The sequence below is a fragment of the Cupressus sempervirens genome, chromosome 3 (assembly GCF_028749045.1).
Source record: "Cupressus sempervirens isolate cs-2001-9-10 chromosome 3, ASM2874904v1, whole genome shotgun sequence".
NCBI classification, from domain to species: domain Eukaryota; kingdom Viridiplantae; phylum Streptophyta; class Pinopsida; order Cupressales; family Cupressaceae; genus Cupressus; species Cupressus sempervirens.
Genome location: NC_143120.1, coordinates 526,585,832 through 526,612,643, shown reverse-complemented (window position 1 = coordinate 526,612,643; position 26,812 = coordinate 526,585,832).

Sequence of the window (26,812 nt, the reverse complement as noted above, 5' to 3'; positions counted from 1 at the left end):
CCATCGACAAAATTTGAATGGTAAGATGAAAATAAATTCTATGATTATCACCGTACTAGAGGGCACAAGACTACCTCATTTTTTTAGCTCAAACATGAAATCCAAGACCTCATCAATGATGGTATCATTAGTGTAGATCCTTCAATGCTAGCCTCCAACTCTGATCAAACTATTTTTAAAGATCCTTTGGGTAATCATGACAAAGAAAAGGCCTCCAGTTCAAACTCAAACTCACAAGCTAATGTGAATTACACACACATTGGATATGAAAACACAACAAATTGCTTCAATAAATTTGACTCCTGCATATCCACAATCACCTTAAAGGTTGAAGACCCTCATTGAGCTATTGCTATGTGTCATACCGAGATCACTTTACCTAGAGCTCCTTCTAGACCTACTGCCTCTACTAGATCTACACCCCCTAGTAGACTTAATGCTCTTACTTCATTTGCTTATTGCCTTGTTGAACAACTTGTTGAGACCTCTACACAAATATCCATCTTGGATCTACTATGTGCATCCCCCTAACATCAGAAGATCTTGGATTGATCCCTTAAGGAGTCATTAGTCATAGATAAGATTGATGTTGTCTTGTTCTAGGCCATGGTTGGGAACCTATCCCCATCACATCATATCACCTTTTCCCCTCTAGATATTCCTAAGGATAGAACCAACCACAATGACCTCATTCATCTCAAAGTATTTATCCATAACACCAAGGTTAGACATGTCTTGATAGATGGAGGAGTGTGATTGAGCATCTATAATCTTAAAGTTTTCAATGGTTTGGGTTACTTTGAAAAAGATGTAGATCCCTCTCATAGAATCACAATAAAGGCCTATGATGATGGTGAATGCTTCTCTAGGGGCATCATCATATTACCCATCAGAGTTGGTCTGACTAATGAGAATACATTGTTCTAGGTCCTAGACATCGAAATGAATTGCAACATGATACTAGGATGCCCTTGGATCCATGATATGAAAGCAGTGCCCTCTACATACAACCAATGCTTAAAATTTTCCTATAATAATGTAGAGGTTACCATCCTTGGTGATCCAAAACTATTCCAATTCTATGCTAGTCATAGAGGAACTAATGCATACCAAGTCCCAACAAACCATGCAACAAACCCACTTGATTCCTCCAAATATGCTGATCCTTTCACACTCACACCTGAATTCAAAAGAAAGCTCAAAATTGAAGATCAAGGTTGCAATGAGTATTCATTCACATGCCTTTCATAGTGGGAATCTCCCTCTCTCTCCCAAGTCATATGGTAAACTCTAGGTTATGTATACCAAGCCTAAATTAACATTTCAAGAGAAAGCTCCAGTAACTTTCACTAGTGGAGGTGGCCTGCATGAGGAACATGTTTATGAAAACACATCTACATGGATTGAAAAAGCTAAAGAAGAACATGAACCTATTCCTATATCCTCAAATAAGTATGGACCTAGATTCACCATCATGTAGAAAAAGGGATATGATGGATGTAGTGGCCTAGGACCTCAAAAACAAGGCATTATTTAGCCTATTACTACATCAGGACAACCTCATAGCCTAGGACCCAAATTCAAGCCATTTTTTGGATCTCCCTAATACTGAGTCACCCTCATCTAAGAATGTGAACATTTTGTTCAATGAAAAGGCGTCTAAGAACACCCAACCTGAGACCACAAAAACTACATCCAACATTGATGACCCCAATACCTCCTTTAGCCTTGACCACATCTTTGATCTTGATGACCTACTTATACAATATATACATATCACTGGTAATTCTATTGGCCCTCCAATTCATCTTGAATCTTGTGATGAAATACATTGGGACCCAAGCCCTTCCACCTTCAAACATGGCACTTACGACCCCTTTGATAACAATAACCATATCATTGCCTTTGAGAAAAGCTTATTCAACACCAATGATGGCATTTCCCTAGTTTACCCTGAACTTATTGATTGGGACCAACAAGGACCACCAACATTTGACCAATTTGAAAATGATGATGCCATCACATAATTCTTTGAACTTTGTGAAGACTTACCACAAGGAGATCATAAGTCAATATTTTCCATTGATCTAAACATCATGACATACTTTGGGGAGTCAACTCCATCTTCTAGTCATAAAATTGGAAAAATAGCAAAAAAGACAAAAGTGGGTCTCTTGGTGAAAATTGAAAGACACCATTAGACCGTGAAAAATTAAAAATAAAGGATGTATCTGTAGACAACTAAATTTGTCCAAAACCTATTCCTAGCCAATTAAATAAATATTCATTATTTATTTAATTCCCTACCTTTAATTAAATAGATTTGCATTTATTTAATTACATTTTCCTTACCTTGATTTAAATAAACTAAGGTTTATCTAAATCCTAGCCTTTCCTTGATTTAAATAAGCTAAGGTTTATTTAAATCCAGCCCTTTTCACTTTAATTAATTATGTCATTTACTTAATTAATTCCTTGCCTATATCCCACTAGGAATTAAATATTACATTTAATCCTATTTGAGCACATGGCTCCAACATTTAACCCTCACCTAACCTCACTAGCCTACCTAACCCATCATGCTAAACCAACCCACTTCCCTAATCATGCTTTCTTTTCCTAATCATCCTAGCCAATTATCTCTTAATCCTAAGTGTGTTCTCACACATGTGTGAGAGATGTTCACACTTTCCTTATCCCTCATATCTTGCATGCCTCTTGCACACTTGTCCTCTTGCATGAGAATCAAGTTGTCTCGCACATGTGTGAGAAGCCATGCTTCTCACACCTCATTGATCATGTCACTATCAGAGGTTGCTCACACATGTGTGAGCATATTGCCCCTTTTGAATGGTCAAAACCTTAATCCATGTCGAGTCTACTTGTTCTCCACCTCATTGACACCTCATCAATTCTGAGGGATCCTAGCCCTCCATCTTGCATTCGATCTTAGCCATCTGTTGCATCCATTTTCCTATAAAAGGAGAGCTCTCTCCTCATTTTTCATAAGAAGCACTATCTACCTCATTGTTATGCTACTAGATTAGTGAGCAACCACATCCCATGAGCAAGAAAATCATCTACACTTGGTGATTTGTGAGGTTTGCATAGTGCTATTTTGATGTTCATGCTATCTTTATTTTACATTGTTTTCTTTCATATTTTGAGGTTTTGCATAATAATGTAGAAAGATGCAATAGTTGCTTAGTGTTATTTCTTTTTTATTATATTTTTATGCAACACATTTTTGGCACACTTGGTGGGACCCACGTCCCTGTTTTCATTTCAAAAATTCTCAAACAACTCTGGTTCAGTTGCAAAACATTGCATTGTCATCTCCATAGTTTGTAGCATCGTCTACGTTTGTCGTCTGTGCAGATTAGTGTCTTTTCAAATTAGCATCTCCGCAGACCAGCGTCTCCGCAGATTAGCATCTGCGCAAATTGGCGTCTCCACATTTTTCCATTTTTTTAAAATTCTATTCTGTCGTCTATGAATTTTGTTTGTCGTCTCTGCTTCGTAGATTGTCATCTATATTATAGGTGCGCTAAACTATCATCTTCGCTTCTAAAACTGTCATCTACAATTTTTCGGTGACCTTCTACTTTGTCGTCTTCAATTTTTCGATGACCTACTCTATCATCTGCGATTTTTTGGTGACCTTTCTATTCTGTCGTCTGCACTATTCTGTCGTCTCTGATTTTTTGATGACCTTTCTATTCTATCGTCTACACTATTCAGTCATCTCTGATTTTCTGATGACCTTTCTATTATGTCATCTGCATGGTCTAGCATCTGCATGTTTTGTCGTCTTTGTATTCTGGCGTCTGTGTGTTTTACCATCTGTGCATTTTGTCGTCTATGTTCCATACAAATTAGATCATTCTGAGCATATTTATGTATAGAAAAAATTACAAAAAAAGTTAAAATGAAATTTTTTCATAGTTAGCCTTCATTTTTTAGATTTTGTTGAATCTAATTAACTTATTTATTGCAGCATTGTAGATGGGAGCATTTTAAACACCTAACCATATTTTCTTGCAGGTTTTTCTTAATGTTTATTACTCTTGGAAATTAAGCTTGAAAGACTTAAAACAAACAATAGTGATTTTCATCACTAAGGGAATTTGTAGTGATTTTTATCACTTGGACTCAAAAGTTAATGCTTAATCACTTTCATTTGAATGGATGAATCTTAGCATAGAAAACATTTGGATTTGGTTTTTAAAATTGACATACATGTTTAGGCTAGCAAATATTTGGATTTGGTGCATAAAAAGAACTCACACTATCTTGAATGCATTAAGGGATAATGGACATGTATGCTTAGGTTAGCAAACATTTTGAATTGGTGCTTAAAACGAACTCACACAATCTTGAATGCCTTAAGGGAAATTGATTTCCTTTTCAACAATTTTGCTTATGTACATGCTCGATTTACTTTTTTGTTGATGAATCTGCATTTTTATTTACGTTGACAATGATTTCAAATTGGAAAGAACATTGTATGCTTTAAACACATGTGTCTTCAAGTAGATTACATAACCTAAAATTTCATTGGGAACGAACGCGTGTCTTTTTGAACCCTAAGGCCACTTACGTATTCTCTCCCCTTGTGCCTTTGGGTGATCTTGGGTGCACAAGAAATAATTGGTCTTGTTTTTCTTTTTTAGGAGGTCTGCTTGGGGATTTCATCACCCCTTGGGATGATCTCAACTGTCGTGTTCTAGCGGAGTATAAAAATCAGGAGGTGAATCAAAAGACACCTCTCTTGGAAGCAAAATATTGTCACTCTTGGCTAAGCCCCAAAGAACTTTATACCTTTGGAAAGTGAAGGAGGAGATTTGGGTTACTGTCTCCCCCTGGCTGTGTGGCAGTATTTTCTTTCATCTACAGATTTGAGCCTCACGTACCTTGTGTATATCGAGGACACCCTCTAGTTGATCCTTGTACATCCTAGTCAAAACCTTATAAGTTTGTTAGTGTGTTTGACATTCTAGAGTGTTTGAAACACACTTGCCTTGTACATATTTTCTTGTTTGATTTTGCATCTTAAAACCTAAAAATCCAAAAACATCCTAAAACCTAAAAATCCAAAAACATCTTAAAACCTAAAAATCCAAAAACATCTTAAAACCTAAAAATCCAAAAACATCTTAAAACGTAAAAATTCAAAAAATCATAAAACATAAAAATCCAAAAAAATTGTAAAATTTCAAAAATCCAAAAAAAAAATTCCAAAACAATTTCAAAAACAACAAAAACACATCTTGGTCTAGCTCTTCTTAGTCAAGTTGTCCACATCATTGCACATCACTTCCTCTTTCTATCACAGTCATCACACTCATACATCTCTTGTCCTCATCATTCATAGCATTCCTTGACAGCTTCATCATCTCCATTTTTACAAATCATTTCCTCATCATTCAATCATCATCCATAATCTTCATCCTAGTCATGCTTCATCATCATCCACATCCAATTTCCTCTGCCAATCTCATAATGCATTCTTAATTCAATCATCCACATCATCATTCTTCTAATTCAACCCCTTTTCAAATTCATGCATTTCTAATCAATTTCTAATTCAATCCATTTACATACTCCTCCACAATCAATCTTCCTAATTTCATTCACGTCTTCTTCTAATTCACTCTTTCACCAATCTTCTACTTTGGTCATAGGAGCATTATCATTAACATTGGACTTTCATTCAAATCTCGCATTCACTTGTTTGCAATCTTATAGGGTTTTTATCCAATCAAATCAAACTCTAATTCAATCACATCATATCCAATCAAATCAACATCAAATAAAATCCAATCAAATTCAATCAAATCAAATCACAATCAAATCCAACCAATTTTGAGTCCAATCCATTTCAAATCAAATAAATGCAAAGTCCAACTTTAGTTCATGGTCCCAACTTCATATTTCCTTCCATCATCAAATCTTTCATCACTCTTCCTCTAGCATCTATGGATTTGAATTTTCTTAATCAAATAGTTGACAATCTTCAAAGACAATATGGAGTTCTACCTCCTGTTCAACTTGCATATCAAATCCATCCTCAACACTTCATATCCAACTCTCATCCATCTCATGTTCATTATTCTTCTACCTTGGACAAGGGAAATCCACCTCATTATCCTTCAACTCCATAAAATTCCATTCCTAGCCCACACACTTCCTCAAACACAAATGCCCTTGCCATAGAAATGGAACAATTAAAGAATTATCTCTTAGCAAGCCAACAGCAAGAGTCAAACTTCCATGCCATGTGTCCTCTTCCTCCATGTTTCAAAGATCCTAGTCCTCATGTCCCATCCAACCCCCACCCTCCATGCAATCCCCTTCACAATCATAATCCTCCAAAAACCTCATCCCCACCTCATAAGGGGTTTTTCTCATCATTATTGGCTAAGTGTAAAATACAAAATGAAGAGAGCCAATCACCCAAAGTTCTTTGTCCAAAGCATGAAATTATAGATGCCTCTTCTCCTCTAGATCCGAGCATTTCTCCATCCCATCATTCCCCTATCCCTCAAGATCCATTTATCCCCCCTAGTCCATCTCATGATTCCGTTCCTAATCAAGATCAAGGCATCCCATGTACGATAAATTCCATTCCATCTCAAGAGTTAGTCTCCATATATCCTCCATTTCATGAAGAGATTCCTTCCAATCCATCCACTAATACTCCTCCATGTCATGATCAAATCATTCCATCTCATGATTCCATTCCCTCCACTCCATTCAATGATCCTATTCCATCTCATGATCCATGCACTCCACTCCATGATCCCATTTTAAGTCAAGATCAAAGCACCCCTTCATTTTCCTTTCATGATCCCACTCCATCTCAAAATCCTACTATCCCTCATAATCCCCCTTGTAATCCTAATCCTCCACATGATCCTATCATACCTATCCAATCCACTCATGAACCCCATACACCTAGACTCGCATCTTGTCTTGAAAATGATAAATATCCCATTGAAGAAATAATGTCTCAAGATGCTGGTATACCTTCCACTTCTTCCAACTCCAAAATTCCTCCATACAAACCTAAAGCTTTCCATCATTCCTCTTCCAAATCCATTCTAGGTCCTTATCTTCCATCCATTCTAGGTCCTTATGTTCCAAAGCCAAACCCTCCATCCCTTCCATCCATTTTGGGTCCTTACGTACATCCATCCACCATATCCATGTTTTCCCCTTCATCCGCTCATGCTCCTAAAGATCAACAATGGCACACATCATTGACTTCCTTCCAATGTTCACCATCCATACGCTCTCCATCCCACTTACCTTCATGCACCCATACCATAGCCAATGGAAGCAAATTGGATGCTAAAGAAAAAGTGAATGAAGCCAAAAATCCACAAAAATCCAAGGATCAACATGTCCCCTCTAAAAGACATGTCCAAGAAAAGAAAAATCTGATCCAAAGCACAATCAAAAGGCCACAAAGGCTGAAAATCAAAAATGCAAAAATTTTGTGGATACCAAAGCTACTTAATGTAGCAATGAATCTCAAAGAAAGATTCACATTGACATCAAATTCTACTAATCCAAAGGCTTCCCACATTCATAATCCATCCACGCTTCCATCTTCCATCTCCATTTTGGGTCCTTATATACCCAAATCCACCATCCTAAATCCATCATCTCCTTCCTCCATTTTGGGTCCCTATATCCCAAAATCCACACTTACATATCCTCCACAATTCCCTCCTTTCCATCACCCTTCAAGGTGTGTGCCGGTGATGATCTTTCTACTCCTTCACAAGTTTTCCAACCTAGCATCCATCAACCATATCTTCCTCCCACCCATTCATAAGTCATTTTCCTCCATTCACTACCCTCCCAACATCAAGGAGAAAATTCTAAAAATTCCTTGAAAATAAAAAAGAAAAAAAAGGAATAATAAAAATTCAAGGGATACCATCCATATATCTAGATGTTTGAGTCCTCCCTTCATTTTCCTATCATGTATCCATTTCCTTCCCCTTCCATTTATCCATCCCTTCACTTTTCTTCTTCCACTTGCACTCTACACTGGGGGCAAGCTCCATACTACACTTCCATACATATCTTCCATACTTCCATCTACCGTTCATTATCCTTTTCCATCTTTGATCTTGACTTCCACTTTCCTTTCATCCATCCACATGCTTACTTTCCATATCCCTTGCACATTATCCATACATTATCCTATATACTTCTATAATCCTTCCATACATTTGATCTTGACATATTATCCATCTCTTGCATTCCATACTCCTTGTCATGTTCATTTCATCCATTTTCCATCGATACTCCTACGTACTTCGATACCCCTTTCATATGTTCTTGATCTTGGTTATCCCTTGCCTTTCATCCACTTCATATCACACATTTCATCCATACCCTTCATATCATTATCCCTTTTTCATAAACTCCCTCCCTCACATTTCCCATATTCATTCTGCTTGCATCCCCGTGCTCATGCTCAATACTAGAGGCACAATATCAAAACGTTCATACATGCTTTGGTAGAAGACATGCCTTCTCTTCCTCCATACACTAAGCCTTCATGCCATTTTCCCATTTTCATGCCTTCTCTTCCTCCATACGCTAAGCCTTCGTGCCATCCTTCCATTTTCATGCATCCTTTCCCACCATATTGCCTTCCATTTTCCTATCCTTGGTATGGGGCATTTGGACTCCTTCAAAACATGGTCCTTGGCCCCACATTTTTTTTGCCACCATATCATTTGGCCCCTCATATCCTTTCACTATTCCTTGTATCCACCAACCTCATGTGGCTTTTCCTCCATTTACCATACCTTGACCCTCCCTTGTCATTGGTTCCATTCTATTCATTCTATCTCACATTCCTTCAATCCATTCATTTTATCCATTCTCTCATACATTCGTCTAATCAATTCATTTCTATCCATTCTATTCGTTAATATCACATTCAGTTCTAATTCTTCCAACTCACTTCAATCAAATTCATTTATCCTCTAATTCAATCACTTTTCAATTCTTTTAATTCTTTCACATCAAATCGATTCTACTATCATCATTCCTCATCCTATCAATATCTATTCTTCCAATCTCATCCACGCTCATTCTTCTATATGCCATAAAATCAAAAAATCAAAAAAATATCAACTATGCAATCAATCTAATCTTGCAATCTTGAACATCAATCCTTAATCAATTCATCACTTTGACCCAATCAGCCGATAATCCATTTATTATATTCAAACATCATTATCATGGGATGAATCCTTCCCAATTCTTGGATGTGCATTACGCTTATCGTTAGCTTTGCCATCCTTAATCAATCATCATCAATCGATCCATTAATAGGTTTTCAGCTTGACTAGGGGCAAAATGGTGGTTTTCTTTTGGTCTTTTGTGCATGGTTGCTTGATTACTTGTATGCATTAGCATTTTTTGCATGTATCATGGTCTTTGCATCCTATTGTCCTAGGAATCATGATCTTCCATATCATGGTTTCATAAGACATATGGTTGTCTTAGACCCATTTTTTATCACGTACTTGACACATTGTCATCTTGGTTCCTCATACCTTGGTGCATAGTGTTAAATACAATATCAAACTTAGGTTGTTCACACCATTGCAGCATAACTCCCTTCCATCTTCCTTCTATTTCAAGAGAACATCTGTGTTCTCCTAACCCGCATGTCCTCTCGAGGGGGCATACCCTTCCATCCTCATCATCCTTCCTCATCCTTTCATGACTGGGGCATCATGCTACTAGTCTTATCCTCTCAGCCACTATATTTTATTCTTCTTTGATATAACATTACTAATGCTATATCAAAGAGGGGCAAAATGTAGACACCTAAATTTGTCCAAAACCCATTCCTAGCCAATTAAATAAATATTCATTATTTATTTAATTCCCCTACCTTTAATTAAATAGATTTGCATTTATTTAATTACATTTTCCTTACCTTGATTTAAATAAACTAAGGTTTATCTAAATCCTAGCCTTTCCTTGATTTAAATAAGCTAAGGTTTATTTAAATCCAACCCCTTTCACTTTAATTAATTATGTCATTTACTTAATTAATTCCTTGCCTAAATTCCACTAGGAATTAAATATTACATTTAATCCTATTTGAGCACATGGCTCCTACATTTAACCCTCACCTAACCTCACTAGGCTTCCTAACCCATCATGCTAAACCAACCCACTTCCCTAATCATGCTTTCTTTTCCTAATCATCCTAGCTAATCACCTCTTAATCCTAAGTGTGTTCTCACACATGTGTGAGGAATCCTAACACATGTGTGAGAGATGTTCACACTTTCCTTATCCCTCATATCTTGCATGCCTCTTGCACACTTGTCCTCTTGCATGAGAGTCAACTTGTCTCACACATGTGTGAGAAGCCATGCCTTCTCACACCCCTTGCACACTTGTCCTCTTGCATGAGAATCAAGTTGTCTCACACATGTGAGAAGCCATGCTTCTCACACCTCATTGATCATGTCACCATCAAAGGTTTCTCACACATGTGTGAGCATATTTCCCCCTTTGAATGGTCAAAACCTTAATCCATGTGGAGTCTACTTGTCCTCCAGCTCATTGACACCTCATCAATCCTGAGGGATCCTAGCCCTCCATCTTGCATTTGATCTTAGCCATCCGTTGCATCCATTTTCCTATAAAAGGAGAGCCCTCTCCTCATTTTTCATAAGAAGCACTATCTACCTCATTGTTATGCTGCTGGATTAGTGAGCAACCACATCCCATGAGCAAGAAAATCATCTACACTTGGTGATTTGTGAGGTTTGCATAGTGCTATTTTGATGTTCATGCTATCTTTATTTTACATTGTTTTCTTTCATATTTTGAAGTTTTTCATGATAATGTAGGAAGATGCATTAGGTGCTTAGTGTTATTTCCTTTTTATTACATTTTTATGCAACACAGTATCCAAGGGAGAAAACCTCTCTAAGGCACCCAAGGATGGAATATAGGAGATAGCCTCATTGAAGGAAAGATCAACATTAATTATGGAAATGATAGAAGAGATAAATCTGGGAACATCAAACAACCCTAAGATCATACATTTTCTAGCCTCATTATCACCAGAAGAAAGAGACTTGTTTGTCAAATTCATTTTAGAGAGGTAGATCAACTTCATGCGATCTTATGTAGAAATGCTAGGATTAGATCCTAAACTAGTCCTTCATCACTTGTTACTAAAACCAGGAGTGAAACTAGTAAAGAAAAAGTTGATCTAAAGATGCATCCTCAATTTGCTCTCCTTGTCAAAGTTAAATTGAAAAACTATTGGATGCAAGCTTCATAAGACCCATTGATTACGCAAAGTGGATATCCAATCTAGTACCAATAAGAAAACACTCTAGGGGCATCTGAATATGCACAAACTTCCATGATCTAAAAAAGGCATGTCCCAAGGATGATTTCCCATTACCAAATATCAACATCATTGTAGACATGATAGCTGGATATGAGATGTTATTACTGATGGATGGCTTTTTTGGCTAAAATTAGATAAAAATAAATCTTGAAGATAAAAAAAAAAAAGCTTTCACATGCCCTTGGGGAACATATTCCTAGAATGTTATGTCATTTGGCCTTAAAAATGTTGGGGCAACATATCAAAGAGAAATGACTACCATCTGCACATCCTAATGGAAGACTATGTAGATGACTTACTTTGAAAATCCCCTAGAAGAAGAGATCATTTGGGCATCCTTGAGAATATATTCAATAGAATGGAAGGCTACAAGCTCCATTGGAATCCTAAAAAGTGTGTCTTTGGAGTTGTCTCTAGAAAGCTCCTAGGATATATTGTTTCTCAACGAGGCATCAAAGTGGATCCTAAGAAAGTAAAAGCAATACTTGAAATGCCTCCTCCAACAAATCTAAGAACATTAAGAAGCCTACAAGGGAGACTACAATCTATCCATATATTCATTGCACAACTAGCAGATAAGTGTCACTTCTTTCAACATCTATTATATCAAGAAATATCTTTCAATGGAACAACCAGTGTGATGAGTCTTTTCAATAGCTCAAAGGCTATCTTTTACATCCACCAATTTTAATCACTCCAATTCTAGGAAAACCATTCATTCTATATATATATCTATTATAGAAACAATATTAGGAGCTCTCTTAGCACAAAATTATGAACAAGGAACAAAGATAGCCATTTACTATATCAACAGAAAACTTGTGGGTATGAACCTAATTATTCACTCATTGAATGAGCATGCCTTGCCATTGTCTTTGTATCCAAAAAGCTAAGACACTATATGCTCCATGAAAAAATAATGCTTGTCTCCAAGCTTGACCCATTAAAGTATCTCCTAAGCAAGGCCACTCTCATAGGGTGTTTAGCCAAATGGGTTATGATCCTTAGTGAATTCAACATAGAATATGTGGATAGAAAGGAAATCAAAGGGCAAGTGATAGAAAATCAGCTAGTAGAAGCACCTATGACAAATGATCATCTCATGTTGATAGACTTTCCAAATGAAGGCATATTAACATGGATATAACTAATGAATGGAAGCTATACTTTGATGGATCACATATAAGAAATGGTTTAGGAGCTGGCATTATTTTTATCACTCCCCAAGGAGACATAATCCCTAAGTTATATCACATAGATTTCAACTATACAAACAATGTAGTCAAGTATGAGGCAATGATTAAAGGACCAAAGCTAGCTATCTAATGGAACATACAACATTTGCAAGTTTTTGGTGATTCCTAGTTAGTTATCTACCAAGTAAATGATGACTACAAAACCAAAGATGACAAATTAATGCCTTACAAACAAATAGAATATTTTCTCAAATCAAAATCTGTCACTATTTATTTTCATTAGCTACCAAGAATACATAATAGGCAAGCTGATGCTATGGCTAATATTGCTTCTATGAATGATTATATCAAAATGTGGAGTATTGTGAGTTCCTTGTTGAGCAACTTTTGATTCTTGCATTTGAACTCTCTCAATCCAAGTCTGTGTGTGAACTTGTTGGTCCCAATTTTCCCTAGTATCAAGACATTTAAAATTACCTACATACCCAAATCCTACCCCCTAAGTTATCCAATAATTAATGTTGAGCCTTTATCTACCAAGCTGCTAGATATGTCATCATCGATGACACCCTTTACAAGAGATCCTTTGTGATGCAGAGCCACACCTTGAAAAACTCAGGAGGAATCGGTCACTCAACTGAGTTGCTTCAAGGGGCATCTACAACCTTCAGGATCACACACACTAAAATCAGATTCAATAAACAAAATTTTGAAAATAAAATCCCCTAAAATATCTTCTTGCTGCCTTTGGATAGACCTGCACTCAGACATGAATAACTTTCAAACCAGAAATTATTTACTCAATCCAAACGTTGAGATTTGGCATAACTAGGTTTCAAACAACATATAATTTTTTTAGAGAAATCCAACGGTTCAAACCCGAGATATTGACCCTGCATCAGAGTACATTTTTCTGCAAAACATTGCTTCTTGCTGTCTCTAGATAGGCCTGCACTCAGACATGAATAACTCTTGAACCAGATCAAAACTCTTCAATCGCTCTAGTGAAGATGGGCATAATTAGACCTATAATAATATATCCAAAGCTCATGAAAATCCAACAGTGCATTTGGGAGATATTACCCATGCATTGAGACTAATTTTCTACAAACACCCCGAATTCGACCCAAAACTAAAACTTTTTAATCTTCTGCAAACTATCAACTTGTTTCCAGTGAGAAGGTAAGAAAAATCCGTTCAAAACTTAGACCATCAAAAACTTGCACAAAGATAAAATAAAAAAAACATTCCATATCTCTCCAAATTCGATTTGTTCTCTTACATAGCCGATTGGCTTTTTATTTAAAACTGACTCTCTTTTTCTAATTAAAGGATGTGAAACATTTCCTTCTTATTTAGAAAAGAAGAACGTCTTCTATCCAAAAAAGGATAAGAATCTGAAACATTCTTTTCCTACCAATATTAGGCAGTCTAAATCAGGAATATTCTAAAAAACTGCCTACTACCTATTATAGGATTCTGAAAATCATTAAACACTCCACCTACGAATTAAAAACTATTCTAATTTAAGATCCACACACCTGGTCCTAGGTGGCTATATCTAGAGAGCTTATCAAATTGCTACTCTAGGTATGCCACCACATGTAGGACGTTATTACAAACTTCAAAAACTAAAAACATTTAAAACATAACATTAAATTTCCTATTACATTTTCAAAAATGTTGCCTCCTATAGCGTTTCTCTTCTCTGCCACTGTAGCATACTCCCCTGTAGAATGAATCTCAAGTCCTCTTGAGATGATGTGTTGTAGAAATGAATCTCATTCTTCTTTCGAACTTTCCAATTTTTTTGAACTAGGATGAACATATCTACAAGAAAAACAAAAATAATATCCAACTTCTCCACCTTGTAGCTTTGATTCTTTAATGCTGTAAATGTCACAGAAAATTCTCCAGCATGATTCACTATACATGAAATCTGCATCCCTGCATAAACATTATTAAGATTATTTGAGTTCTCTTTTTGAATATGAGCTTCTTTATACACCATGTAATGTGCATCATATCTATCTTCATCAATAGTAACCATAAACTTATTTGCTTCTTGACTATCAACCAGTTTCACATCTTGAATCTTAAGAATCGTATTTATCTCTTCTTCCTTTATTAAACATTTATCATCATCTTGATCTTCTGTAGTAATCTCATTTTCAAATATCTCTTTCTTATTACAACTTTGCTCAAGAACAATAATAGAATTGCACTCTTTCCTTTCTTCTTGAAGCTGAGTTTCCATACTACCGCCATGCCTTTTCCATTCTCCCATAATGGCTGCAAATTTTTCCCATAAATCAGATTCTTCTTTAGAACTTGTTGTTACACATTCCTTAGCTTCATCTTCATGCCATTCCTCTTGACATTTTTCTTCATTATACATATTTAAGGCTTCATCAGTTGCCTCCAAAATCTTTTCCATACGAGTACCTTCCAACATTGTACTGTTCTCTATTTTCAAAGGACACATTATTGTTTCAACCATAACTTTATCACACTCAAATCCCATAGGACTTTCCTCTTTATTCTTCTCATCAACATTTAATTGCTGCACTCCTTTCTGCATTTTATTTTCTCTCAACTTAGCTTCATTCTCTTCACATTTCCTTCTCAAACTTTTTATTTCCTCTTCTATCTTGCTTACCTCTTCTTTTTGTTTTCTCATTTCTTCTTCCTCTCTTTTCTTCTTTTCTATCACTTCTTTCAAGAATTCTTTCTTACCCATCATCATAACTTTGGCTTCTGTGGTTTTGGATTCTTCTTGAATTGGCTCAACTAAAGGTATCAGTTCAATGACCTTTCCATTCTTTGTAATGGTATACGTATTCTTCACTCCATCATGATGTGCCTTGAGATCATATTTCTAGGGTCTGCTGAAAAGTAAATGGCATGCATCCATATTAACAATATCAAACAATAATCTATCCTTATAGGCTCCAATCTAAAATTTCACCCAAGCTTGCTCTTCTACTATAGTCTGTTGTCCTTTATTTAACCAAGATACTTTGTAAGGAAATGGGTGTTGTATTCTTGGTAGCTTTAACTTTTCCACCATTTCAAGAGACACAAAATTTTCTGTAGAACCAGAGTCTACCAGTACCTTACAAAATTTTCCCCTAGATTTATAGGTAGTTCTAAAAATGGACTTCCTTTGTGGTGGTTCTTCTTTGATAGGCATTTTCAATAGTGTTCTTCTCATCATAAGTGCTTCCCCCTTTTCTGGATAACCATAACTGTCTAAATCTTCTTGTAAATCCGCTTCTTGTGCCAGGTGTATTCTCCTTTCACCATGAGTACTAGAGCTTACTTTTGCTGGACATTTGTGTGCCATATGACCTTCCTGATTACAGTTGTAGCATCTTATTGGTCCATTTTTCCTTCCTGGTGATCTTCCTCTGAAATTTGGCCTTCTACTTGTGAAACTTCCTCTAAAATTATCAAACTTATTATCTTCATTATGCATCTTCGTTTGTGGCTGAAAATTTGGACCCCTTCCGCTAAATGTACCTCTTCCTCTGAATGGTTGTCTTTCTCTACCTCTGTTATTATTTTCTTGTCTCCTTTTGATTTTCTCTTCCACCTTTAAAGCCAACTGATAGCACTTAGCTATGGTGTTAGGACTCAGCAACTGCAACTCTTCTTGTATGTTCATCCTCAAACCATTTAGGTATCTTGCTACCTTGATACTCTCAAGTTCTGCAAATTTTGACCTTAGACTTAACTTCTAAAATTCTTCTGTATAAGTACAGACATCCATATCCCTTTGTCTGAGATTCTTCCTTTTCTGATGCAACTGTACCTCATAGTCTTCAGGGAGATACGTCTCTCTTATCATTGACACCATCTTCTTCCACGAACAAATCTTCCTTTTATCCTCTTTTCCCCTTTCTTCTTGCACAAAATTCGACCATGTAAGGGCTGCTCCCTTCATTCTGGACTTAGCCAACTTAACTTGCTGCGACTCTGAAACTTTCTCACATTCAAAATGATTCTCTAAGGCTTCAATCCATTCCAACACTAATTCAGTGTCCATCTTTCCTGTAAACATAGGTAACTCCATGGGTTTTCCTCCCAAAGCCCTTAAAGCTTTAAAAAATGGCTTCTTGTTCTTAGATATTCTATCTTCTTCACTGTCGAGTATGTCTTCCTCTTCTTCCATTTCTTCTTTCATTTCTTTCTTCTCAACTATATTCTGCATATATTCCAACTTACTGGCTAGTTCTGCCACTATCCCCTTCAACTCTCTATTCTCTTTCTTGATAAGTTCTTCTTGCTCCTCGACTATCTTCACTAACTCTGCATTGGTCACCATCTTGCTTGACCCTATTGAAGAATCTTGATCAGGGGCATTCAACATATAACTTCACAACCTGCAACTCTCAAGCTCTGATACCACTTTGACCAAACCCTTCTTAGATGCCTTGACTTGCAAGAAGCTAAAACTTCCTTACACAAGGTTCATGAAGGTTTATGTGGAAGTCATTTCAATGGTTTGAGTCTAGCTAAGAAGTTGGTAAGAACTGGATATTATTGGCCCACCATGGAATAAGATGCATATGACTTTACTAAAACATGTCATAAGTGCTAGATACATAGTAATTTGATCCATGCACCAGCCCAAGAACTATAGCTAGTCATATCTTCATGGCCCTTCTCATAGTGAGCATTTGATCTTGTTGGAGCTATGTGTCCTCCTTCTAACAACAATAAGTTCATCATCATAGTGACAAAATAATTTACCAAGTGGCTTGAAGCCATCCCTCTGACTTTCACCATTGGAAAGAAAATTTCAAGGTTTATTCTAAACCACATCATATGTCAGTATGGAGTCCCGTAGCTATTATTAATGATCATGGTAGTTCATTTAAAAACAATGATGTGGACAAGCTCTGTGAGAAATGAAATGTATACCATGGATATTATAGTATTTACCATCCACAAGGCAATGGCCAAGTAGAAGTATCTAATAAGACCATTGTTAAGATTCTCCAAAAGACTATCAATGATTTTTGGTGAGACTAGCACTTACAACTAAATCCAACTCGTTGGACCTATAGAACAAGTGTGCATGCTCCCACTGGTGCAATTCCATACTCTCTTGTTTATGGCACCAAGGCCATACTTCCCATTGAAATTAAAATTCCATCATTGAGAGTATCCCTACAAGATGTTGTTGATGATAAAAACTATAGAATATCCAAACTTCATGAACTTGAAATACTTGATGAGTGGAGGCGAGCCCCCTTGACACATCTACAAGCTTACCAAAATTGACTCAAACAAAGCTATAATAAGAAAGTTTGAGGTCATCATTTTAATATTGGTGATCTAGTCCTAAAGATGAACTACAAGACTCAATAGCATAGAGAAAAACTATGAAAATTTGAACCAAATTGGGAAGGACCTTATGAAGTTATTACAACATTTAGGTCTACAGTATATCAAATTACAATTCTAGAGGGTGAAACACTACATGTGTCCATCAAAAACATGCATCTCCACAAGTACTATACTTGATTCTGTCTACAAGTCCTGAAAGAAATAGAAAAAGGTCATGAAAAAAGTGAAAAAGTTATGAAAAAATGGATTCCTTAATGAAAACCTAGCAAATAGGCATCTTGGCACAAAAAACTAAGTCCAAATAAAAATTCCATCCAAAAGTAAAAACTTGGCAAACATGTACTTTGAGAAAGTACCATGGTGAAAACCTAGCAAATAGGTGCCATGTGTAGTCAGTTGTTGCTCCTCCATCTATCAGGATTCCATATAGTTTTTACACCTTTTATTCATTCCCTACTCATATCCTTCATATTGCAAGACATCCCTAGTCCTTGATCATTGCCCATGAACTAGTTAATTTCCATTGTTATCTTACCCAAGTGCCACCAATTTGTACATACTTTGTCTTTGGCCTTTGTACATAGTCTATGTCTTGTTTGGGGGCATATTACCTACACAGTGCATGAGTTTGAACTTGAACTGGGTGCATATCCCTAAGCACTTTTTATCCATCAGACTTATCACACATCTAATTGGAGCTAACACTTGTGAATCCTTTATGATCCTAATAAAATCCTAAAAACTCAAATATGATCCTAAAAAAACTCCTAAAAATTTCAAAAATGATCCTAAAAAAATCACTAGAAATCATAAAATGTCATGAACAAATCCATAAAAATCATAAAATCTCATGACCAAATCAATAAAAACCATAAAATGTCTTGAAAAAATTCTAAATTATCATAAAACATCCTAAAAAAATTCATAAAAATCATAAAATGTACTGAACAAATTCATAAAAATTGTAAAATGTCATTAAAAAATCATAAAGTGTCCTAAAAAATTCATAAAAATTGTAAAATGTCTTGAACAAATTCATAAAAATCATAAAATGTCCTAAAAAAATTGATAAAAATCATAAAATATCCTAAAAATTTGATTTAAAAAATCATATAATGTCTTAGAAAGCCACTAAACATCATAAAAAAAGTCTTGAAGTAAGCCCTAAAAATCATCAAATGTCTTGAAGAAATGAGCAACACAAAAATATTAAATATCCTCAAAAACCCTAAAAATCACAAAACCCACCAAAAATTTGTAACAAACCTTGTAAATACTTACTATCAATAATCACCCCTTTTGCTTTAACACTCACACTTTCACAGACTGAAACTCAAAGCACTGCACTTCAATGACAATCACCCTCTTTGAGCAATGTGAACCAACAATTAATCAAATGTGTCACAATGAACTTATTCAATAGAATCAACAAACAAAACTATCATGTGATCATCCTATCAAACACTATTTGCAAACCTAAAACACTAGAAACCAAGTAATAATGGACAAGAATAGCCATTGGCTCATGTTGTTTAATGAGTGATTTATTTTCTCTTTATTTTTATTGGATCATGTTCCCATGCCACTCAATTGCATAAAATAATCTATGAGAGTGATCATGATGGTTCATGGTCATCTTTTGGTTATATGTCTATTAAACATGTACCTTTGAGAGTCTGGGGCATGTATATTTTCCTCAAGAAGGATAAGGTCATTTTTTGTCTATGTTGTGCTTGTTTATGCAAAAGGTTTTCATTTTCACTCTGGCCCTTTCTACCAAGATGCATTGCATTCCATTTTCCATGTCAAAATAAAGCTCCATTAATGTATAGTGCACTTTGTGAAAGAAAAAGTCCTCACCTCATACTAACTATTCCTCATCTCATCTCCTCTATCTTTTTCATCTCCTTCATCCACCACCATGGTTCGGTAATCAGATACACCAAAATCACCATCATCCCACATTCCTAAATATGTCAAAAGTCTAGAAAAACCCAAAGAAATAAATTTTGCATAAGCATCACATTCCTATCATTTTACATTTCATTTGTATTCATCTCATATCATGTTAAATTTCATTTTTCATTCATTCATGAGAAAAACATGTGGAAAAAATAAAGATGTCATTTCCTAAACATAGCATGCAATAAATAAACTCATGATGTCATTACATCAAAGTCCACATAGAAAAGCATAAATGCATCCATATAAAAGCATATAAAACACATGCATAATCCATCTCATATAGTCATCATAACATAAGTCCATGTCATAAATGTCTCACAAAGGTATCAGAGTACATGGCCATGTTTTACATCAATACTAACCACCAACAAAAAAAGAAAAAGAAGCCCCTTTGCACAAGAGAATATCTGTGTCAACCTATGCTATCCCTAGCCTTATAGCCTCTATCCAGTCTCAAGAATGATCCCTCTATTGTCTGTGGTGGCTTCATTGGTCCCATTACCCCTACACTACTATGTGTCCTTTGTGCCTACTGTGAGTGAGATCTTGATGCACAAAAGCTCTCTATCCTCTACTTGGTGGCACTACCATCTCATAATATCCCTCTAGTACTATGTCTCCACATGTGCCCTAGTCATCATCATATCCATCTTTTAGAAGTTTGAATCTCTGATGCTTCTAATGAACTCTCGTGATTCCTACACTACCCTCTCTACCCTCTACACCACTGCATCACTCTCTGCCATAGCTTAATCCCTCTCTTCTATTGTTTCATCCCTCTCTACTATCACTACATACCTCTCCACTAGAACCTAATCTAACTAACTATAGAGCCCTCTGATCAACTCCATAAGCTCTAGCTAGCTAGACCCTACTTGTACATATAGTAGTGTCCCATCGATGTAATCCATTAGATCCCCCTTGACATCCATCCTTATTGCATCCACACCTATGTCATCCTCTCCCCCTTCCTCATTTCTATCATTCCAACCCTCCTCATAATCATCCCCATCTTCTCCCCCATCACCATCACCAACCCCATTGTCCTCACCCTCCTCACCATCATATCCCTCATCCTCTTCCTCATTGTCCTCATCATCATCCCCTACATCATCATCCCTTGCATCAATATCCTCTCTATCCTCCCCATCCACCCCATCATCATCCTCATCCTCCTCCCCATCCCCCTCCTCACCCTACTCTGTTTATGATCTCACTTATGATATTGATATTGTTGTATTTGTTAATGACCTTAGAAGATGCCGTGCAAACCACCTATCATATGTCATTATCATACCTGTGTCTAGCACATCTATTGTTGTACCACACACCCTTAGTTATAGCTCCTCTAACTTTTCATAAGTCACTTGTTTTCTGATTGGTGCTCCCCACTCACAGATCTCTGCTCTGGACTGTGCAAAAAATGTCAAACCTATCAACACCTCTTGTCCCTACCCAAACTATCTGTGTACCCATTTTGGTAGGTACATCTCTATCACGAGATGACCAATCACTATTTACCCTATTAGATAACACTACTATCTATAGTATGGTAGATGGGTCTCATCATCATCTCACCCTAGGTAGTCTCTATATGGTCTCTAGATAAACTATGTCATGGTATCCAACTGATGCTTGAAGAACTAAGTGTACCCTAGTCGTCCTCATGCCAGTATGCCTCTATAGCTATATGAATAAGGCATGTCATCCACTAGCTCTCCCTTTACAAGTGGTTTGAACAACATAATATGATCATAGGACCATATCTACAGAAATGTTCCTCTAGTACTAAATGTCAGTCCACCTCTATATGCCACCTGATGCAGATAGTAGTATAACATCCCCAAAATGGATGGTCCCCAAGAAAACATGGTCCCATCCATGACCATCCTCTTGAGAACTCTATCCCATTCAATAGGGAATCCATGTCCATTCTTATTAGGTATTATTAGTCTACCCACCACCTAATAGATCACAACTATCAGTCACTCATGTTGTGCCACGAGTAGCTCCCATCTGATCTTGTAATCTTAGATACCTAGCTCTACATCTCCAAATCCAAACAACTGGTGTAGTGTCACTCACCCAGTAACTGGCTCATACATAGCATAGTCTCTATGAATTAGAATCCTAAGGATGTGCCATACATATGCTAGAGTCATAGTCCCCTCCCCCATGGGCAATTGGAAGGAACCAGTCTCTGAATACCATCTTTTTGTCAACATTGTTAGTAGGGCTCTGTTCCCTGTCACCTCTGGTATAAATGTGATATGACATAAGCCAAGTCTTATTAATATCTCTCACTCACTAGAAGTCATATAATGATGTAGTATTAGGCTCTAAGGCCTTTGTCCCCTCATCTAAAATAAGGGTAGATCTTCCTACATAACCATGTAGCCTATGTCAACCTTATGTGGCTTTGTACCTAAGTTCAACCTATATTTGACCCAAGTTTGACCTAGTTTGACCTTAGTTTGATTGAGTTTTAACTTTTCTAAATATGTTTGAATAATTTGACATAGGTTTTGAACTCTTTCTAGGTTTTTGAACATATCCAGCAAGTTTTGGGTCATTTTGAGGTCATTTGCATCATCATGACCCTCTACTTATCCATCCATCAAATTTTTCTTATATCTAAGCTAAGTTTGACTAGGTTTGATTTTTTTGAACATTTTAGCCTAAGTTGACCTATTTTTTGAACTCCTCCTGGGGTTTTGAGCATGTGGCCCAAGTTTCAGGTCATTTTGAGTCCATTTACACTCTTTCTAACCCTTTCCATTGCTATTTGTTAGCATCTAACTAGGTTTGACCTACATCTGCCCTAAGATTCACCAAGTTTTACTAATTTAGCCACATTTCACTAAATCATACCTCTATTATAACATCTTCCTAGGGTTTTTCTTGTGTACCCAAGTTTCAGGTTGATCAGGGCTCATCCAGACCCTATTAGGAGCCCCAAAGCATCCTAGGGTGTAGCTGGGGCCACCAATTGTGCCCATGGTACACCTAGCCATGCTAAGTTCACTTAGTACATACTTGGTCATTCCAAGTGTGCCCACTACACAGTTGGATATGTTTTGGGCATAGTTGGGGCATTTTGATGCCCTAAACTAACCCTACGACCCTAGATGGCCCCCATTTGACCTCCAAGTAACACATAAATTCATGAAAAGTATGCCAAAGAATAAAACACAAAAAGATGGCCTAGATGTACTCACTAAAGGTCCTACATCTTCCCTTCATTAGTAGGTATGCACCCATTTTCCATGATGTTGCTCCCTAGGTAACTAGTCCATTCTGCTTGCTCCAGAGCTCTTTTCTACCAAATGTAAGGGTGAAAATGACTTTCAAGCCCTCTTTAACCCCTTTTATAGTCTATTTTTTCCTAGATGGGTGTGTAGGAGGCACTTTTTATGTTGGTCACGATGCCTTATTGCACTCTAGACCCCATAACCTTCACATTTCAGCTTTGATTTGCAATTTGTTAGTTATTATTGTTTTGTCTTCTTGTTGTCGATGAAATAAACCTATCATATGTCCATGTTGGCAAATTTCTTGAGGGGGTACCCATATATACCACCACTACTAGGGTGTACTTTTATGGCTTTTTCATCAGGATTCTTTGACACTATGCTCTAAATCACATTGTACCAAAGAGGGACAAAATATAGGTGCTAAAAAATGGTTCATGTCTACAATTTAATCACATTTTCATGCTAACTCATCCCATTTTCTCATTTAATTCTAATGTTTTTGCCAACATGATTATATCTTAACAATATTCTTCATCATTTGTATCCATTTTCACATCAATTGCATATCATTTCTAAATCATATCTGATCAACCCAAAACTATTTCAACATCATCCAAAATCATATCAAATCAACATGAAATCACCCCAAACTTACTTAGAATCACCCATAATTAGTCTTAATCAACCTAGAACATGTTAGCATCTCAAATTGATCATCATTTGTCTAACCCTAGGCATTTTCATGTCTCTTAGTGCCTTGGAAATCTATCAAACCTATCAAACTTATCAAATCTAACTTTAGTACTATCATGACTCTTAGTGCTAGGTTAAAAAATCGTTCACATCATCTAATCATTGATAGTTGAGTCCCTCAACACTAGATTATGACATAAACAAATCAATTTAAAAACATTGAAAATGTCTATTGATGTTATTATGATCAACCTTATTAATCAATCTTGATCCCATAGCATTTACAATATTAGTTAAATATTGTGTGTCCTTAATCCATGCCATGCATCCTTGGCATGTTATCAGTTTTAATCAATCAATCAATTTTACCATGGCTTTGGTCTACCTGTCATTATCCTAGTCAGTTTGCATAATCATCATATTTCATTTAAGGATATTGTCACACTTATCTAATCAAATTGGCCAACCATCTACTAATTTCCTCTATAGGATTAAATAATCCATAATTTAATCCTATGTTTTTCCAATTATTTTCATCATGCATTACTAATAATTCTTCCTAATTAACATTTTTTAATTAATTAATATTCATTAATTAATTGATTTGTCTTCACAAACTATGGAAATTCTCAAATTCCTAACTCATTTTCCACCTCTAATTTCTATTTTACTAATTTCCTTTTGTGTGGATATATGGATTTTTAATTCAAATATCCCACACAATATTGACATAATCTTCACATCATCATGATGCATGGACATCCTACATCATGGATTTTATCCTTGTACTTGGCTAAGGTATGTCATAATCCATATATTCTTATTCCTTACACATATCTATATTTAGCCCTCATTGTAATAGATTCTTGGCTTTAAGTGGCTTTGAGGTATCACATGACGCATCATAGATCCTCTTCCATTTATAGGTCTGTTGACTTCCATGCCTCATACAATCTTACATTTGGCATCTTGTGTCATATGTGTCATGGATTTCCTAAATGAATCTCTTTCCAAGTTGCATATCCAAGGTGACAAATTCAATGCTCTTCTCTTGCTTGTTGGCTATAAAATGAGACACATTGCTCTCATTTGTGGTCCTTCAAGTCCTTTGATTCTTATTCCTAACCTTTTGGTCTCTTTATCCTTCAAATTCTAGTATTCTCAATACCATTATCCCATCATAGACTTTTTCTTTTCAATTGTGTACATTATAGGCAATTGGAGCTACATCATATGGAGAAGAAAGGACATGGGAGCTACAACTAAAGAGGGAGTTTTACTTTGTGTTTTTTTTTTTTTTTGCTTGGCTTTCATAGTAGACTAGAGGGTATTAATGTATGTTTATTGAGTTTGTGATTTTCTCATAGTATGTTAGATATTAGCCCATTTTCTGGTCCTACAGGCTCATACTAAACTTACTTCACTCAACACCAGCTAGATCTCTCTTGCTCAACACATATTGAACTTACTACTTGGCTTCAACTAATCTTCTACTTAGCCAACACTAACTTTTCTCAACTTACACTATTTTCTCAGTTAGGCTTAGTAGACACATTTCTTTAATTATCCTTCTTTTAGTCTTTTCTCAAGTATCCTTTCATTATAGACTTAAGTAGATAAACAATACACTAGATCATCAATGTCTTGCTTGGTCTTAGTGCCCCTTATATACACCATATAACTAAACCTTTCTCTATGGTATCTTGTTATCCTTTCTTTTCAAATCCTCTTCATTGATCAATAATTGATTGCATTCAAACCAAATTAAGAAATTGTCTTAACAATAAGTAGTAATTTTGACATTAGTGACAAAATAATGATTATTCCATGATAGGTTTCATCAATATTATTCACTTCAACAATTTTGGATAGGAAATTTTATAGCTTTTATTAAAATCTCTTCCTCTCTCTCTCTCTCTATGTGTGTGTGTGTGTGTGTTCCTTCCTCTATATATTCTAATCTTAGATTTCTCCCTCATCTAATCTTGTCCCTCTTTAACAATATTTCTCCTTCCTTATCTAATCTAATCTCTCTCTGATATCTCCCTCAATCTCAATATATTTTTAGTAAACTCTCCTTCTTTGACAAAAATGCCAAAGACTTGTCATCTATAAATTTAGATATAATAAATTTTGTGTCTATACCTATCACCTTCTATGTGATTGTAAAGCTTCTATTTATAGCTCCTTCCTTACTTTGGGTAGATCCTAAAGTAAGATCCACTACATCAATTTCTAAAATATGTCATCCAATTCATTTGATGCAGGATGCTACTCTTTCTTCATAAGTATCTTTGGATAGGGGTATCACTCCTAGTTTACCTCTAAGATATTTGTATACATCCTTATATAGGAACTTTGTGAATATATTAGCTATCTATTCTTTTGTATTCACATATTCCATTCTCACTTCTTTGTCTTGAAAAAATTCTCTCAAGTAATGATACTTTATTGCAATGTGCTTTATCTTTGTCTGAATCATGGGGTTCTTTGATATATTTATAGTAGTTGTATTGTCACACTAGAGTACCAAAGGTTTAGTAATTTCCTCCTTCATTCCTATGAGTAACTATTTGATTCATACCACATTTGTGCAATTCACTATATTAGCCACACATTCAGCTTCAATAGTAGATTGTGATATATAATTTTGTTTCTTTCTGGTCTAGGTGACCGATCTCTTTCCTAAGAAAAATGCTCCACCAGTTTTACTTTTTCCATCATCAATGTTTCTAGCCCAATCAACATCTTTATGGGCTTTCAATTGAAACTTGTCATTTTTCTTGTAGTATAGACCATAGTCATTTGTTCCTTTCAAGTATCTCATGATCATTTTAACAACCATCATATGATTCTCCTTAGGATTTTCTAAAAACCTTGCAACAATCTCAATAGCTAATGCAATGTCAAGTCTTCCATGAACTACATATTGC